Consider the following 16,893-nt stretch of genomic DNA (forward strand, 5'->3'; position numbering starts at 1 on the left):
GTGCGTTCACCGCGATGTCGCCAAACACGGATGCTACCATCATGATGCTATATACAGAACCTGGATTCATCCGAAAAAATGACGTTTAGCCATTCGTGCACCCAGGTACGTAGTGAGTACACCATCGCAGGCGCTCCTGTCTGTGATGCAGCGTCAAGGGTAACTCAGCCATGGTCTCCGAGCTGATAGTCCGTTCTGCTGCAAACGTCGTCGAACTGTTCGTGCAGATGGTTGTTGTCTTGCAAACGTCCCCATCTGTTGACTCAGGGATCAAGACGTGGCTGCACGATCCGTTACAGCCATGCGAATAAGATGCCTGTCATCTCGACTGCTAGTGATACGAGGCCGTTGGGATCCAGCACGGCGTTCCGTATTACCCTCCCGAACCCACCGATTCCATATTCTCCTAACAGCCATTGGATCTCGAACAATGCGAGCAGCAGTGTCGCGATACGATAAACCGCAATCGCGATAGGCTACAATCTGATCTTTATCAAAGTCGGAAACGTGATGGTACGCATTTCTCCTCCTTACACGAGGCATCACAACAACGTTTCACCAGGCAACGCCGGTCAACTGCTGTTTGTGTATGAGAAATCGGTTTGAAAATTTCCTCATGTCAGCACGTTGTAGGTGTCGACACCAGCGCCAAACTTGTGTGAATGCTCTGAAAAGCTAACCATTTTCACATCAGAGCATCCTCTTCCTGTCGGTTAAATTTCGCGTCTGTAGCACGTCATCTTCGTGGCGCAGCAATTTTAATGGCCAGTAGTGTATATATATTTGGACTGGGGATTTTTTGACTGAGAAGACTCAGATTGTTATCTAGAATGAAGAAAAGGATGTGAATTCGTGAAACACATGCTTTCACAGTGCATCTTGTGCACTGGTACACTGAGATGACGAATGTCATGGGACAGCGGTATACAAACATGCAAATGACGGTAGTATCGGGTACACAAGGTATTAAAGAGCAATGGATTGACGGAGGTGATTCATGTGGAAAGGTTTCCGACTTTATTATAGGCGTCGGATGGCATTTAACAGAGGGGATTCACTATTCCGAGATCCACAGTGTCAAGATCGTGCCGAAATTACCAAGTTTCAGGCATTGCCTCTCACTTCGGACAGTATACTGGTCGACACCTTTCACTCAAAAACCGAGAACAGCGTGGACTTCTCTGCGTAAACAGGCAAGCAACAGTGCGCCAAATAGCCGCTGAAATCAGTGTGGCACGTACGACGAACGCATCCCGTTAGGACAGTGCAGCGAAATTTGGCGTTTATGGCCTATGGCAACAGTCGACTGATGCGAAAGCATTTCCTAACATCACAACACCACATACAGTGCCTCTCCTGGGCTCGTGACCATATCGCTTTGGGTCCTAGACGACTGGAAAACAGTGACCTGGTCAGATGAGTCCCAATTTCAGTTTGTAAGAGCAGATGTTAAGGTTCGCAGATCCCCCGAAGCCATGGACCCAAATTATCAACAATGTGCTGTGCAGGCTGGTTGTCGCTCCACAGTGGTATGGGCTGCGTTTACGTGGACTGGACTGGAATAGAATGGAATGTTCCGTCACCTGGAGACCATTTTCTCCCATTCGTGGACTTCACGTTCCCAAACAACAATGGAATTTTTACGAATGACAATGGGTCATCTCACCGGGCCACAACTGTTCGCGATTGTTTTGAGGAACATTATGCACAACTCGAGCTTCGCCACCCGTCAAAAATTTATGGACATAATCGAGAGGTCACTTCACACACAAAATTCTGCACGGGCAACACTTTCGCCGGTATGGATGGCCATATAGGCAGTACGGCTCAGTACTTCTGCGGGGGATTTCAACGACTTGTTGAGTCCATGTCACGTCGAGCTGTTGCGTTACATAAGGCAAAAAGAGGTCCGACACGATATCAAGAGGTATCTCATTACTATTGTCACCCCGGTGTATGTGTATACCATTTGAGTAGTCCGACTTACTTCGACAGGCGTATAGACGTCTCTACAGAAGGTGGTATAACTCCAAATTCGTTATCATAATATAAATATGAATATTATAAATAATGACAGATCAGTGACGTATTCGAAATATACGGTATTAGTGAATACAGCTGAACCTTAAGCGGTAAATCTGGGAAGCTGAATTACAATAGAACCTCGTTTATGCTCTAATCAGTTGAAGTAATTGATTTTTGTTGGTTCTTGGTAGAATACTCTATGCACTATGAACTAGAAAACACACCTGACACGCGTGCAATATTCTACAATATTTATTGTTTTAAAAACCGGTTTTCTGCTGCTACGCAATCGTCAGGTAGAAAGACAAATGTAGGTTGCTGCGAATTTTTGTCGGATCAAATGTTTTAAATAGTAAATGGTGCATGTTTACATATTTAGAAAAAGTGTCTCCGAACTTGGTAAAACAACGTAAATCCAAGAACTTTAAAACATCGTTTCATGTGTACAATACTATTGGACACTTTTTACCAATGATAGAGACAGCACTTCAGCTTTGGAAAAGAGTTGAATGTACAAAATTACACTTAGTTGTGACAAAATCTACATAGGCCAGTCTGGCACGGAAATATCCACCCGTTAGAAGGAACACCAGAAAAGTTAGAACTTAGGAAAGGAGATTCCAATTTTGAAGACCACTTGCTGAAAGAAGGCTTAAGTTTTAAGGTGCAACATGAAGACTTACGCTTAATGTCCACAAAGGGAGGAATAATTAAAATTAACACAAGTACGTCATTTGTTTACGCTTAGCACTAGATTATCAGACACATTTCCCTTACACGCCACTTGCACACGCTGTTAGTAATCCCAGCCAGATCACTTTGTACTCCTCCTACTCACATGACGCACTTTTTTTTCATCAGTTTTGTTATTTCTCTGGTAATATATCGAAGACGGTGAGACAGCAGCTTTTGCTTGAATAATGATAATTAAAATCAACAGCTGCATTGTAATCCAACGTCGTTTTTTCAAAACATGCTAATAGTTCCGACATCAACAGCGGTTTCTGACTGGTTTCATGTGCCCCGCCACGAATCATTCTCATGTGCCAACATTCTCATCTCAGAATATCTATTGCAATCTACGTCTTCAGTTATCTGCTGGATGGATTCGGATCTCTGTCTCCCTTTACTCCCTCTGGTACTATGAAAGCTATTCCATGATGTCTCCACAGATGTCCTATCATCTTGTCCCTTCTTCTTGTCAGTGTTTCCCATATATTCGTTTCGTCGCCGCTTCCGTGGAGAACCTCCTTATTGTGTGATCTGAGGTTTTCCCAGCGTAGAGAAATCTTGAAAATCTCTCGGGTATTCAGCCGGGTAGCGACGTCCAAAAGGGGCGATATTTCGGCAAGCCGACTTCTTGCCATCTTCAGTCGTTCTTGGTGTCTGATTTTCTGACGGATGCCGACTTTATACAATCTCCACCCCTCTCCTGCAGCCTCCGTCTGGGTGCTTCCGAGCGGTCCGCTGCCGGTGGTGGGGGAAGGGCGGCGCTGGGTGTTGGGGGAAGCGCGGCGCCCCGCGACATATCATGGGCCGCAGTCCTTCCGCGGCAACGGCCGCTTGCGGAACTCTGTCGTCATCGTGAAAATGCTTCTTCTTCTTCTTCAACCTCCTTCTTCTTCTTCAACCTCATTATTTCTTACCTTATCAGTCCACCTTATTCTCAACATTCGACTATATCACCACATCTCAAACGTTCCATTTCTTTTATGTTCCGGTTTTCCCACAGTCTCTGTTTCGCTACAATATAATACTGTTCTCGAGACGTACATCCTTATAAATTTCTTCCCCAATTAAGGTCGACATTTGATACGCATCTCTTGGCCACAAATGCCCTTTCTGCCAGTGCTAGTCTGCTCTTTATGTCCTTGTTCCGTCCATCATGTGTAATTTTACTTCCCAGGTAGCACAATTTTCAACTTCAGCTACTTCGTGATCTCCAATTCTGATGTTAAGTTCCTCCCTGTTCTGATTTCTGCTACCTCTCCTTACTTTCGTCTTTCTTCGATTTACTCTCGATCCATATTCTGTAATCATTAGACTGTTTCATTCAACAGGTCCTGTAATTCTTCTTCACATTCACTAAGGACAGCAATGTAATCAGCGATTCTTAACCTCGATATTTTTTTCAATTTACATTTTAATCCCACTGTTGAACATTACTTATATTTCGGTCATTACTTCTAAGATGAATAGATTGAGCAAGAGGGACGAGAGATTGCATCCTTCCTTGTACACCTTTTAATCCGAACATTTCCTTCTCGGTCCTCCAGGCTTATTGTTACCCCTTGGTATTTTACCAAGCTTATCCCAATTTTTGTTAGACTTTCGAACATCTTGCACAATTTTAAATTGTGGAACGCTCTTTCCAGGTCGACGAATCCTATTTACGTGTCTTCATTTTTCTTCAGTCTTGCATGTATTACCAACGACAACGTTAAAGATGCCTCTCTGTCGCCTTTACTTTTTCGAAAGCAAAACTGCGTCCCCTGACTGATCCTAAGTTTTCCTTACCATTCTTCTGTGTATTATTCTTGCCAGCAACTTGGAGGCATGGACTGTTACGCTGAGCCCGCATCTCGTGGTCGTGCGGTAGCGTTCTCGCTTCCCACGCACGGGTTCCCGGGTTCGATTCCCGGCGGGGTCAGGGATTTTCTCTGCCTCGTGATGGCTGGGTGTTGTGTGATGTCCTTAGGTTAGTTAGGTTTAAGTAGTTCTAAGTTCTAGGGGACTGATGACCATAGATGTTAAGTCCCATAGTGCTCAGAGCCATTTTTTTTTGTTACGCTGATTTCGCGATAATTCTCACACTTTTCGGCTCTATCTTCAGAGTTGAGTGTATGATGTTTTTCCGAAAATCCAAAGGTACAGAATGTCCACAATTAAAGTGCCAGCCGCGAAACGTTATAGAAAGAGAACTATTGCTTAGAATGACACGAATTTGAAGAGCATATTATTGGGGCAGAGGAAAACGTCAATAAAGAAAGAAAAATAAAACTAAGAATATAAAAATCTTTAAAGAAAATTTTATCTATAGGTGGTACATACGGGGCACTGTAATCGTCTTACCGTAAACGGGATCGCTACAAATGACAGATAAATTGCAATACGACGGCTATGATTTGAATTACATATTACACCAGTCGTATGTGAACGACTGTACAAGTTTGGCAGTCAATACTTGTGGTACTGCCAGTAAGCTGATCCATCACGGTAAGGTGGTATTACATTGGACGCGAAAAATCGGATTTTTATAGTGCCGAGGCCAAAAGCGCATAAAAAGCAAAATGACGTCAGTTTGTAAATGACTTGAGACTGGCGCAAAACATGTTCAGCATGCTGTCAACCGTTTTCTGTCAAAAGTTGCAATCGAGAAACACCATGTTTCACATCAGATCGACTTTCTCTGGGGTGGTCATGTTCAGAGTGCGTTGCGCAATGCGTGCCTGCAATTGAGCTACGCTCGTAATTGGAGCACTGGACACAACATGTTTCAGATAACCTCACAGCCAGAAGTCACACTGATTAATGTCAGGTGATCTGGACGCCCAGACTGTGGGGGAATGACGGTTGGTAGCTCAAGCATTTTAGAAATGCCTCTGCAGCTGCCGATTCACTGACTATGCGATGCGCGGAAGAGCGCCCTTTCGCTTAACAATGATCCAAGATACACATTCATGCTGTTGAAGAGTTGGAAAGACGACGTTGCGAAAAAAATCAGCGTCGGTTCGGGTAACAGCCGTCAATCCGCACCACACAATCACCGTGTGCAAAATGAAATGTGTCTGCAGATTTTCCGTGCCCATATTCTGGAATTCTGTGTACTGACATGTATCGGAGGTGGAAATGCACTTCGTGTGTCTGCATAATGTTTCATGGCCACTCATTGTCCACTTCCATGCTAGCAACAAATTCCAAGCGAACGTCTCTCATGCTGGCAGGTCAGCTGGAAGCAACTCCTGATCACAATGTATGTGCTTTTATATGGCTCGCAATTTGCGATGTGTTTCTGGATTTTATGCACCGGGCTCGCAGGTATGTTCAACTTTGGGGCGATTCACAGCGCACTCCACATTTGCACACCATCGTTCCATCCCACCTGCAGTGCCGTGACCAAAGCTTCGACAGACGCCAGATTAAACGCTTTCCTCCCTTTGCCACATTGCACTTCAAAAGAACCTGTCTTTTCCAATATTGTGGTCATTTTCCTTGGACCTTTAGAAGACGTCGGACTAGCGCCTTTTTTCATTCCCTTGAAAGTTCAGAATCTCTGCAGGGCTACTGACGCACATCCTTGTATAAGAGCTTACCAGCAGCACGCAATACCTCATGGTGGGCGTGCTGGACGCAAAATAAGGAATAGCCGTGTGCCGCGCGTCTGCTGGTGTGTGTATTCTAAAGCTTTTAGCGCCATCTGGTGGTCAGATCTTCGGTGTTTTTGTTACCATACCGTTTTTCCCTCCGTCAAGAATATTCAGTTCAAATTTGACGTCATTCTGACCAGTGGTTCTCTTTCTACAGCGTTTTGAAACTGGAACTTTAATTATGGACGCCCTGTACTTGTATATCACCAGTCTCGTACATTTTACAACATGAATAGTCCTTTTGTTGTCACTTACCCCAATTATTTTAGAAATTCCGATGGAATGGTATCTATACTTTATGCTTTATTTGATCTTAAGTCGTCCAAAGCTCTTTTAAACTATGATTCTAACACTGAATCCCCTGTCTCTTCCATGCCGATTCCTGTTCCTTTTTCTATAACGTCATCAGGCTCCTCTTCATTTAACTGTGGAACTCACATTCTACTTTTAACCTTACGGCTCTTCCTTTTAATTTCACTGAAGATTGAATTGTCTAAATTTTTCTGTGTACCGAGTCAGTCCCTCCCTCAATAATTTATTTTTCGATTTCTTCACATTTTTCAAGTTTCCATTTTGCCTTGTGTCTCATTCCCAACTGACTTTTATTTCTGTATTCCTGAATTTTCCTGAACATTTTTGTTCTTCCTAATACATGAATTCCGTGCCTAGTTTCCATGTGATCGGAAGGACTGGGACAAGAAGGTAATGAACATCATTAGCGGCCCAACCAATTCTTTAACTGCATTTATTAAACATTGTATTCAGACAAGTTAGTAGAGGACATTGATCTTTCCTCTGAAAGAATTATAAAAGACATTAACCCTGTTTGGATCGAATGTTAAAAAAGTCACACAAATGCTTGTTTTATAGAAAATTATATTGCTATTAATCCTTGACTTAAAATAAATTATTTAAAGAGTTCAGTACTTGTCTGAATAAATAATCAAGTTCCTGTGCTTGCGTTAAGGAAAGTTACTAGAAAACATTAATTATAGTTTCAGAACAAATTGGTCACACGCATCAGTACTTAGCTAAACGAATTATTAAATGTCAAAGTTTGGCTTAGAGAACATTGCTTTAGAGACATTACTAGTAAAGGGATATCCTAACAGGAGGAAAAGCATTGACACACACAACAGACTGCTGATAAACAAGCCACCCAGTAGCCGACGACATCCCCCGACGTCGCCAGAGAATTCGGGACGCCTCACAGGCGAACACTCCAAGTCCACAGGCTCCGTCTCTCTAGAACGTAGACACAATCAGATCTTCACACTAATTAACATTTATTGACGTTGCAGGTAACATACAGTTACCTTTAATAAAGAGCGCACAACGCCAGAAATCTGACAACTTCCTTTAAACTTCAAATCAGAACAAATAGTTAAGTTGGGGCGCATCCAAACATATTACATAGTCCCGCAATAAACCCACTGGTGAAATCACACTCGAAAGTATAGGGTAACGGCAGTTACTTCACTGACCAAATTACGTGCGCAAAGAAATTTTGCAAGACAGATACTGTGATAAATCACTCGGAAGCCCGTAATTACAAGTTTAGAGTGACGTTCTCTCAGATGACAAAAGAACAGAATGTAATGTTCATCTTATAATACCAGGAAGGTACAGTGAACTTGTCAAAACTAAACAAGGCAAAACGTACTAAGTAAAAGGCAGGCGCTAATCACGGGTTAATGCTCCTCCCATCAAAGATTGGCGCAACATGCTGCCAGATAACAAGATCATACAAATGATGATTAATTTATACAGAGGCCTAGCCCAGTACTCTTGCCAAACTGAAACAAACCTGTAGACACACTACAGGAAAGAGACGATAGTTAATTACTGATGGAACTTACAATTGTGAAAGAAAAGAGACGATAATTAATTACTGATGGAAGCTACAATTGTGAATGCTGGCATAATGCTGGTTGATCGACAAGGCAACAAACACTCTAGGACGGTTCACTGAAATACCTTAAGAGTACAATGAATACTTCGTACAGAACCGTCCAAAGGTGGTAAAATGGCAAACGGATGGTGACAATAATTTGGGGCTCCAGCGTGATTAAATACAACTCGTGCACCCACATGTAACGCAGTCAGTATGCAAGTGTGTTTACGAAGTTCATCGCTAAAGGAATAACTATCATAAGAATTTCCTCAAGAACTAAACCATTAAGGAAACACATCTCGAAATAATCCGTCAAAGAAAAATACACAATCCGCACAGCAGCAGTCTTAGAAAAAAGGAACACTAAAATTAAACACGCTTCAGAAACGTACGCATTAATGGCACTTCAAGCTAGGAAGGCTGAGCAGCGATCACGATCTGATGGTTAATACTTTTATACTTTTACCACCAAATCAACAGAGAGGAAATTTCTCAAACTTAATCAGCCGCCAGTAAAAAGGCCACAACAACAGGGTTGAAGAAGCCCGCAGCGGCCGCCGTCCTTCTGAGTAAGTGTAATGGAGGTGCTTCCCATGGAGACTAACGACCAATGTCCTCCTTCTGCCCGGGCGTTTGCACCTTGATCCATTTACACCGATTAGCCAGAGAATTATGGACACCGACCTGCTATCGATATAAACTCGTCCAGCTGATAGCCGCGTCACCTGGCGAGGAATGACTGCTAGTCAGACTGACGCACGGTCCATGTAGTGTCAGTGTCCGTGTGTAGACCGTGTTTGAATGTGGTCAGATTGTGATGGCCAAAAGGCTCCAGACGAGCACTTCGGAAACAGCACGACTTTTCTGGTGTTCGAGGAGTGCTGTAGTGAGCCTCTCCAACACGTTGCGAAACCGAGCTGAAACAACGCCCAGACGTCGCGGGTTGCCGCCCGATGTCGTACGTCCGGGGCTGGGCCGACTGGTAAAACATCACAGGCAGATAGCTGTGGCGGAACTAGCATCAGACTTTAACTCTGGACAGAGTACAAGTGTGTCTGAACACACAGTGCATCGAACATGTCTAATAATGAGACGATGGGTCTCTTCAGCAGCACCACATCGACATCTACGACTGAAATGGGCGCTTGACCATCAGCACTGGACGTTGGCGCAGTGGAAGAGCCTTGCATGGTCCGATGAACCATGTTACCCTTTTCATCATGGTGATGGGAGGGACTGAATCCGTCGTCTTACGAGGGAACACACCTTGACACTGTACTGCGGGATGCCTCCATTATGCCCTGAGTAACATTCACGTGGGCGTCCATGGGCCCAATGGAGCTCGTGTGAGGCACCATGACGGCCAAGGAGTATCGTGCACTGGTTTCAGACCACGTATACACCTTCGTGACGATTATGTTTCCCGCCGGCAGTGCATTTTCAACTAGATAACGTACCGTGTCATAAGGCCGGGAGTGTGATGGAGTGGTCCGAGGAACACAGTGGCGGTTCCAACTCACCAGACGTGAAACCGATCGAACACGCTTGAATGCGACTGAACGTGGCGTCAGAACTTCCCCCCCCCCCTCCCCCGCCCAGGAATTTACGGAAATTAGGTGACTTGTATGTGCCGTGTGCTGCCAACTCCTTCCAGCGCCATACCAAGGCCTCATTGCTTCCAAGCCGTGACGCGTCGCCGCTGTTACCTGTGGCAAAGGTGGACATATCGGCTATTACGTAGATGGTCATAATGTTCTGGCTGATCAGTGTATGTTGCCTTTACTATCCGCCACCGAAGCACGCCCTGTGTGCTCGGGCTACACACCCTATCGATACTCTCCGTAGTCGTTAAGCCTCCCTAGCACTCTTGCCGTCACTTCAATCGTCCAAGTCCCCTCCCGAGATCTTTACCGACTGGGTTTCGCGCACACTCCATCCGTGACCGAGATATCGAACATCGGCACGTCTCACCTCCTGTTTAGGTTTGTCAGTTGAAATATTTCTTCTGTTACTCATGGTTTCTTCGTCGTTACCTTCTTCGTACCTATGTTTTCCTTTAAACTTCTGTGATTGCCCTTTTCAGAGATATCCATTCCTTTTCAACTCTATTACCTACTGAGCTATTCCTTATTGCTGTATCTATAGCCGTAGAGAACTTCAAGCGTATCTAACCTTTCTTTAGTACTTTCGTATCGTATCCCACTTCTTTGTGTATTGGTTCTTCCTGACTAATATCTTAAACTTCAGCCTTCTCTTCATTATTATTAAATTGTGATCTGATCTATATCTGCTCCTGGGCACGTCTTCCAATTCAGTACCTGATCTCCGAATCTCTGCCTGACCATGATGTAATCTAACTGGAATCGTCCCATATCTTCCGGCCTTTTCCAAGTACACACCCTTCTCTGGTGATTCTTAGGCAGAGTATTCGAAATTCTTTGCTCAAATTTATTGCAGAAAATTTGTCATTCTCCTCTCTCATTCCAAGTACCAAGCTCACGTTCGCCTGACACCATTCCTTCTACTCCTTCCCCCACAACCGCATTCCAAACCCTCCATGACTATTAGATTTCCATCTTACTTATGATACTGAATTAATAATACTGTACTTTCTAATTCTTCATCTTGTGTTTGCGACGTTGGTTCGTATACCTGAGTCATCAGTATTGAAACTTCCTGGCAGATTAAAACTGTGTGCCGGACCGAGACTCGAACTCGGGACCTTTGCCTTTCGCGGGCAAGTGCTCTACCAACTGAGCTACCCAAGCACGACTCACGCCCCGTCCTCACAGCTTTACTTCTGCCAGTACCTCAGTGTTGGTTTTGCAGTCGATTCTAATGAGAACAACCCTATAGCGAACTGTTCACAGTTGCTCATTCTCTGCCCTACCTTCCTATTCGCAGCGAATCCGACTCACGATATACAGTTTTCTGCTATTACTGATATTACCCTACACTCCTCTGACCAGAAATCCTTACCTTCTTTCAGTTTCGTTTCACTGACCGCCATTGAAGCTTATCATTTCCGTTTTCAGATTTTCTACCTTCCCTACCACGTTCAAATTCGGACATTGCAAGCCCCAGTTCGTAGAACGTTACCTTTTCGCTTGTTGTTCAGTCTTTTTATCGTGGTCATCTCCTCCTTGGCAGTCCCCTTTCTGAGATCCGAATGAGGAACTACCCTCAGTCTTTTTCCAATGGAGAGATCATCATACCAATTTTACAATTACAGTCCATATGTCCTGAGGATACACATCACGTGTCTTTAATGTAGTGGTTTCCATTGCTTTGTGCATCCTCATGTCGTTGATCATTGCTGATTCTTCTGCCTTTTAAGGGCAGTTTCCCACCCCAAGGGAAATATAGTGCCCTGAATCTCCAACCACTCCTCCTCCCTCTTTAACGTGGCTGTTGCAGAACGAGGGTGACTCCTTATTCCAGAAGTCTTCGGTCGCCATTGCTTATGATTTTTATTCAAAGTTTAAGCAGTGACTGGGTTCGAATCCGGGACCCAGGACATTTTGATTACTAATTAAAGATGCTAACCTTTTTTTTTTCCTCAGGTACCATAGTCATCTTTTTTGGGGGAGTGGGAACAGCAAGTATGCTTAAAAATTGTTTTCATTTTTAATTTTTTGATTTTTATTTTTATATTTATTTATTTAATTTTTTAAATCTGCGTTTCTTTTTAGCACTGTGACTTCAGCAATGTTCGTCTTCTAGATAGTTTGATGAAATATTCCGTGTTGATGTTAGCTTTCTTATGATGCTGCTTTTCGAATTCTGCTTAAGAGTGTCTCTGCCTCTAACTTTGGGAGCATAACGCGCCAAATTCCATAAAGATGTGTGAATGAGTAATGGCCGTCTGTAGACTAGGAAGTCACTGAACAGCCTCTAATCCGCCATATACATTGCACTGTGCAATGGAATGTCTGGAGTCCAGTAAACAAAATTGCTTTAAATGAACATACGGTTCGATGGTTGGTTTGGGGAAGGGGACCAAACAGCGACGTCATCGGCCCCATTGGTTTAGAGAAGGATGGGAAAGGAAGTGCCCTTTCAAAAGAACTATCCAAGCATTTGCGCAAAGCGATTCAGGGATATCACGGAAAACCTAAATCAGGGTGGCCGGACACTGGTTTGAACTGTCGCCCTCCAGAGTGCGAGTCCACTGTGCCACGTCGCTCGATAAATGAAGATATGGTAATCTTTATTAAGAAAGATAATGTCACTTCTTCTGCAGCTATAACGATGGAACCGTTATGTTCGAAGTATTAGCATAAAAAGAAGGTAAAAGAATATAAAAAATAAATAGTTAAATAAAGAAGTTCACTTGCTGTCGGATTAAAGGTGTATTCTCGTTGCCTTCTTTGGCATGTCACCACACGTTCGTACGTTTGAAAACGAAACTTTGACGCTGAACATAAAGAACTTAGCAGTACTGTGTCTAACTGTTGACCAATTTGATACGTTTGTCTTAGGATCACTTCTCGTCCGACGTCACCATGAGAGACGCACGTATTTTCATAATAGCGCTAGATGCCAACTATGTATTGCACGTAGTCGAAATGCGCCCTCCTACAGTAATGCAATCAGTAAAAGGTTTTGGAATAGAGTCTTATACCTAGGATGCGTCTGAAACTGACGATGTTCACCAGTAATGCAGAAAAGAAAGTCCTCTATAGTAGACGATGGATATACTGTAACGCAGTACACGAAGTGCTCCGTGAGGCAAGTACAGCTATTGTGTTTTGCATTAGGGTAAAGGTTCCAGTCGAGGAAAACTGGATAATTCACTGATACGGAGTTCTCTACTATCCAGTACATTAATGCCAATTTTTTTCCTGGTGCAATACAGGCTCCGCACAGGCTCCACACATAAATAACAGCGGTACGGATTCGGCGTGCTGGTAATGATCACGTAGCTGTGTTGCTCTCAGCTGGATCTTACAAGTCTTTCAGCCATGAGGAGGTCGCATTGACGACGTCGTAGCGAGCAGAACAGTCTGGTGGGTAGGTTGGCGTGTGAGATCGTGTTCCAAATGTTTTTACAGTTCTTATTCGGATACTTTGTCTCGATGTGGTTCAGTGGACGCTATGCATCGAGTAATTCATAGACCTTCTTGATGGTGGTTCGACTCTGCTCAGGAGGAATACAATTAATGTCCAAAAAATACTTTCGTACATAGTCAACCTCAACATTGATAGGGCAGACACTGCACGGAGCAGTGCAGTCCACCGGTCTCAAATTTCAAAACATACATTTCGTTAACCCTGGCTCTTCCGCCTGCAGGATCCTGGGGGTCAGGGAGAGAAACATCGCGAGACACTGCGTCTGGACGTGTTTGACGCCCAAGCGTTGTCTTGAAGGACACTTTGAAGACGTTCCTCTTCCTCGCATGCCAGCAAGCTACAGCTAGAATCTTGTGCGCAATATCCGGTGGAATTGCTAGTGCCGCCGCTATATGGCCGATTTTTCCCAAAACGTATGCATTAAGTAACAGTACTCTTCGAAGAAGTGGGGTATGGAAGAACTAAGGAATGACGAGATACGCTTGAAGATACACCAATAGGGAATAGCTCTGTAGGCAGTAGAGTTGAAGAGGAATGGACATCTCTAAAAACGGTAATCACATATGTTGGGAAGAAGAACATAGGTATAAAAAAGGTAACTGCAAAGAAACCATGGGTAACATGAAAAATACTTCAGCTGATGAATGAAAGAAGGAAGGAGATCCAGTATTAGAATCAGTATTTAAGAGAGCTTTGGAAGACTTAAGATCAAATAAGGCAGAAGGATAAATAACATCCCACCAAAATTTCTAAAACCATTGGGGGAAGTGGCCACAACATGACTAATCACTTTGGTGGGTAGAATGTATGAGTCTGGCGACATACCATCTGACTTTCCGAAAAATATCATCCACATAATTACTAAGGCTGCGAGAGCTGAAAAGTGCGAGAATTATCGCACGATCAGCTTAACAGATCAGGCATCCAAGTTGCTGACAAGAATTCTATACAGAAGAATGGAAAAGAAAATTGAGAACGTGTTAGATGACGATCAGTTTGGCTTTGGGGACGGAAAAAGCACCAGAGAGGCAATTCTAACGTTGCGGTTGATAATAGAAACAAGATTAAAGAAAAATCAACACACGTTCATAAGACTTATCGATCTGCAGAAAGCGTTCGACAGTGTAAAATGGTGCGAGATGTTCGAAAGTTTGAGAAAAATAGTCATAAGCTATAAGGAGAGATGGGTAATTTACAATACTTACAAGTGCCAAGAGGAAGTAATAAGAAGTGGACGACCAAGAATGAAGTGCTGGGATTAAAAAGGGTGCAAGACACGAATTTTCACCCTATTTTTCAACCTATACATTGAAGAAGCAATGATGGATATAAAAGAAAGGTTTAGTAGTGAAATTAAAATTCAAGATGAAAGGTAGAGGAGATTAGTATTTAAACGTCTCGTCGACAACGAGATCATTATAGACGGGCTCAAACAAGGATCAGGGAAGGATGGGGAAGGATATCGGCCGGACTAGTGACTGTATTGCGTAAGAACGCAATTCCCTCCTCCACATCGTGAGGGAAATAAGGCGAGGACAATATAAAATAAATAAACTTTTGATAGACGAGTAAGGCGCGGTCTACAACGATCAAATTGAGTTCAAACGTCGCGTTGAGACAAGCTACAGCGAATTGTACGCCGAGAAAGATGTCGACTTGGCTATCGGTGAGGAACTGCTTTTGGTAATCCCGGCCACACAAACTTTGGATGGCGACGTGGAACTTCTGGGAAGAATAGCTCATCACGAAATTGAAAATAAAATAAATGAGGCACTGCGGAGGAAAGCAGCCAGAGCAGATGGTCTCCCGGTAGATGAGTGTGGAATGTAATTGGTCCAGAGAGACGGAATTGTATAACGAATTGTTAACAGGCACGCCTCTCCCGCCTGCATTTGTTTAGGGGAAGGTCAGACTTGTCACAAAAACGACAAGACGAGAAAAGTTAAAAGATTTTCGTCCAGTGACATTACTAAATGCAGATTTTAAAATTTTCATTCGCATCTTGAATGCACTATGGAAGCCAGTCCTGCAGAAGGTAATAGGATCGTATGAAACCAGCGCCCCAATAAGACGATCAGTGCTAGATATGCCATGTAAATACAGAGATGCTATTAACTTAACTTAGATCTGTAAGTGTCAGATTGCTTTAGCGTTTTTAGATTTTAATCATGAATTATTATTGGAAACTATCTGAAAAATGGGATTTTGTGGAAGATTTTACACATGAAATGCTGATGTGGCACCAATTCAAAGATTAAGATTAATGGGCAACTAACTGTGGCGTTTCCAATTAACCAATCAGTCTGTCAGGATTATCCTCTGTCCATGACGTTGCATGAGGACCTTTACTCCGGAATCCGCAAGCGACTTTACCGGGATTAACAGTATTCAATGTCAAAACCGTATGCAATGCTTAAGCAGACGACATAGTTGAGGTCGTAAATACAACTGAGGAAATGAACGACCTGTGAAGGATTCTGTCAGTATATGCCAGCCCTTCTGTTGCTCAGCTCAGTCTTCAAAAATCCCAGCGATGTATCTAAGCCCACACGGCAGCAAAGTAGACACGACATTGCTCAAGGGAATCACAGAAAGATTTCAACTCGAAATGAACCACATGCCAAATCTATGAGCAATGATTTCTACTAACTGGTCAAATAAGTTGAACGCCATTCGTGGCATACTTCGGGAGGACAACACGCGAGCCTTAGATCTACTTCAAAGAGGTTTTTTGTTTTGGTTTTTGAGTCATCGGTCTTCTGACTGGTTTGATGAGGACCGCCACGAATTTCTCTCCTGTGCTAACCTCTTCATCTCAGAGTAGCAGTTGCAGTGTTCGTCCACAATTATTTGGTGGGTGCATTCCAATCTCTGTCTTGCTGTACAGGTTTTCCCCTCTACAGCTCCCTCTTTTACCATAGAAGTCATTCCCTGATGTCCTAACAGATGTCCTAATCCCCTGCCGCTTCTCCTTGTCAGTGTTTTCCACATATTACTTTTCTCTCCGATTCTGCTCAGAACTTCCTCATACCTTACCTTACCAGTCTGCTTAATTTTCAACATTGGTATGTAACATCACATCTCAAATGCTTCGATTCTCTTCCGTTCCGGGTTTCCCACAGACCATACAAGCTGTGCTACAAACGTACATTCTCAGAAATTTCTTTATCAAATTAAGGCTTATGCTTGACACCAGTAGACTTCTCTTCGCCAAGAATGACCTTTTTACCAGTGCTAGTTTGCTTTTGATGTCCTCATTGCTCAGTACATCATTGATTATTTTCATGCATTGGTTATGGAACTACGTAACTTTATCTATTTTGTGACCAACATTCCCGATGTTATTGTTCTCGCGCTTCTCATTTCTGCTACTTCTTCTTACTCTCGTCTCTCGTCGATTTACTCTCAATATGTATTCTGTACTCATTAGATTGTTCATTCCATTCAGTAGATCATGTAATTTTTCTTCACTTTCAGTCGGGATAACAATGTCGTTAGCGAATCGTATCACTGATATCCTTTCACCTTGACCGG

At 43.4% G+C, this 16,893-nt stretch overlaps 1 long non-coding RNA gene across 1 annotated transcript in view; it reads right to left on the reverse strand.

Moving 5' to 3' along the window:
• LOC124788034 overlaps positions 1-16,893 on the reverse strand; it is a 113,942-nt gene that overhangs the window by 64,945 nt on the left and 32,104 nt on the right. The gene's annotated exons all lie outside the window — the stretch shown is intronic.

This window comes from Schistocerca piceifrons, chromosome 3, assembly GCF_021461385.2.
Source record: "Schistocerca piceifrons isolate TAMUIC-IGC-003096 chromosome 3, iqSchPice1.1, whole genome shotgun sequence".
Taxonomy (NCBI): domain Eukaryota; kingdom Metazoa; phylum Arthropoda; class Insecta; order Orthoptera; family Acrididae; genus Schistocerca; species Schistocerca piceifrons.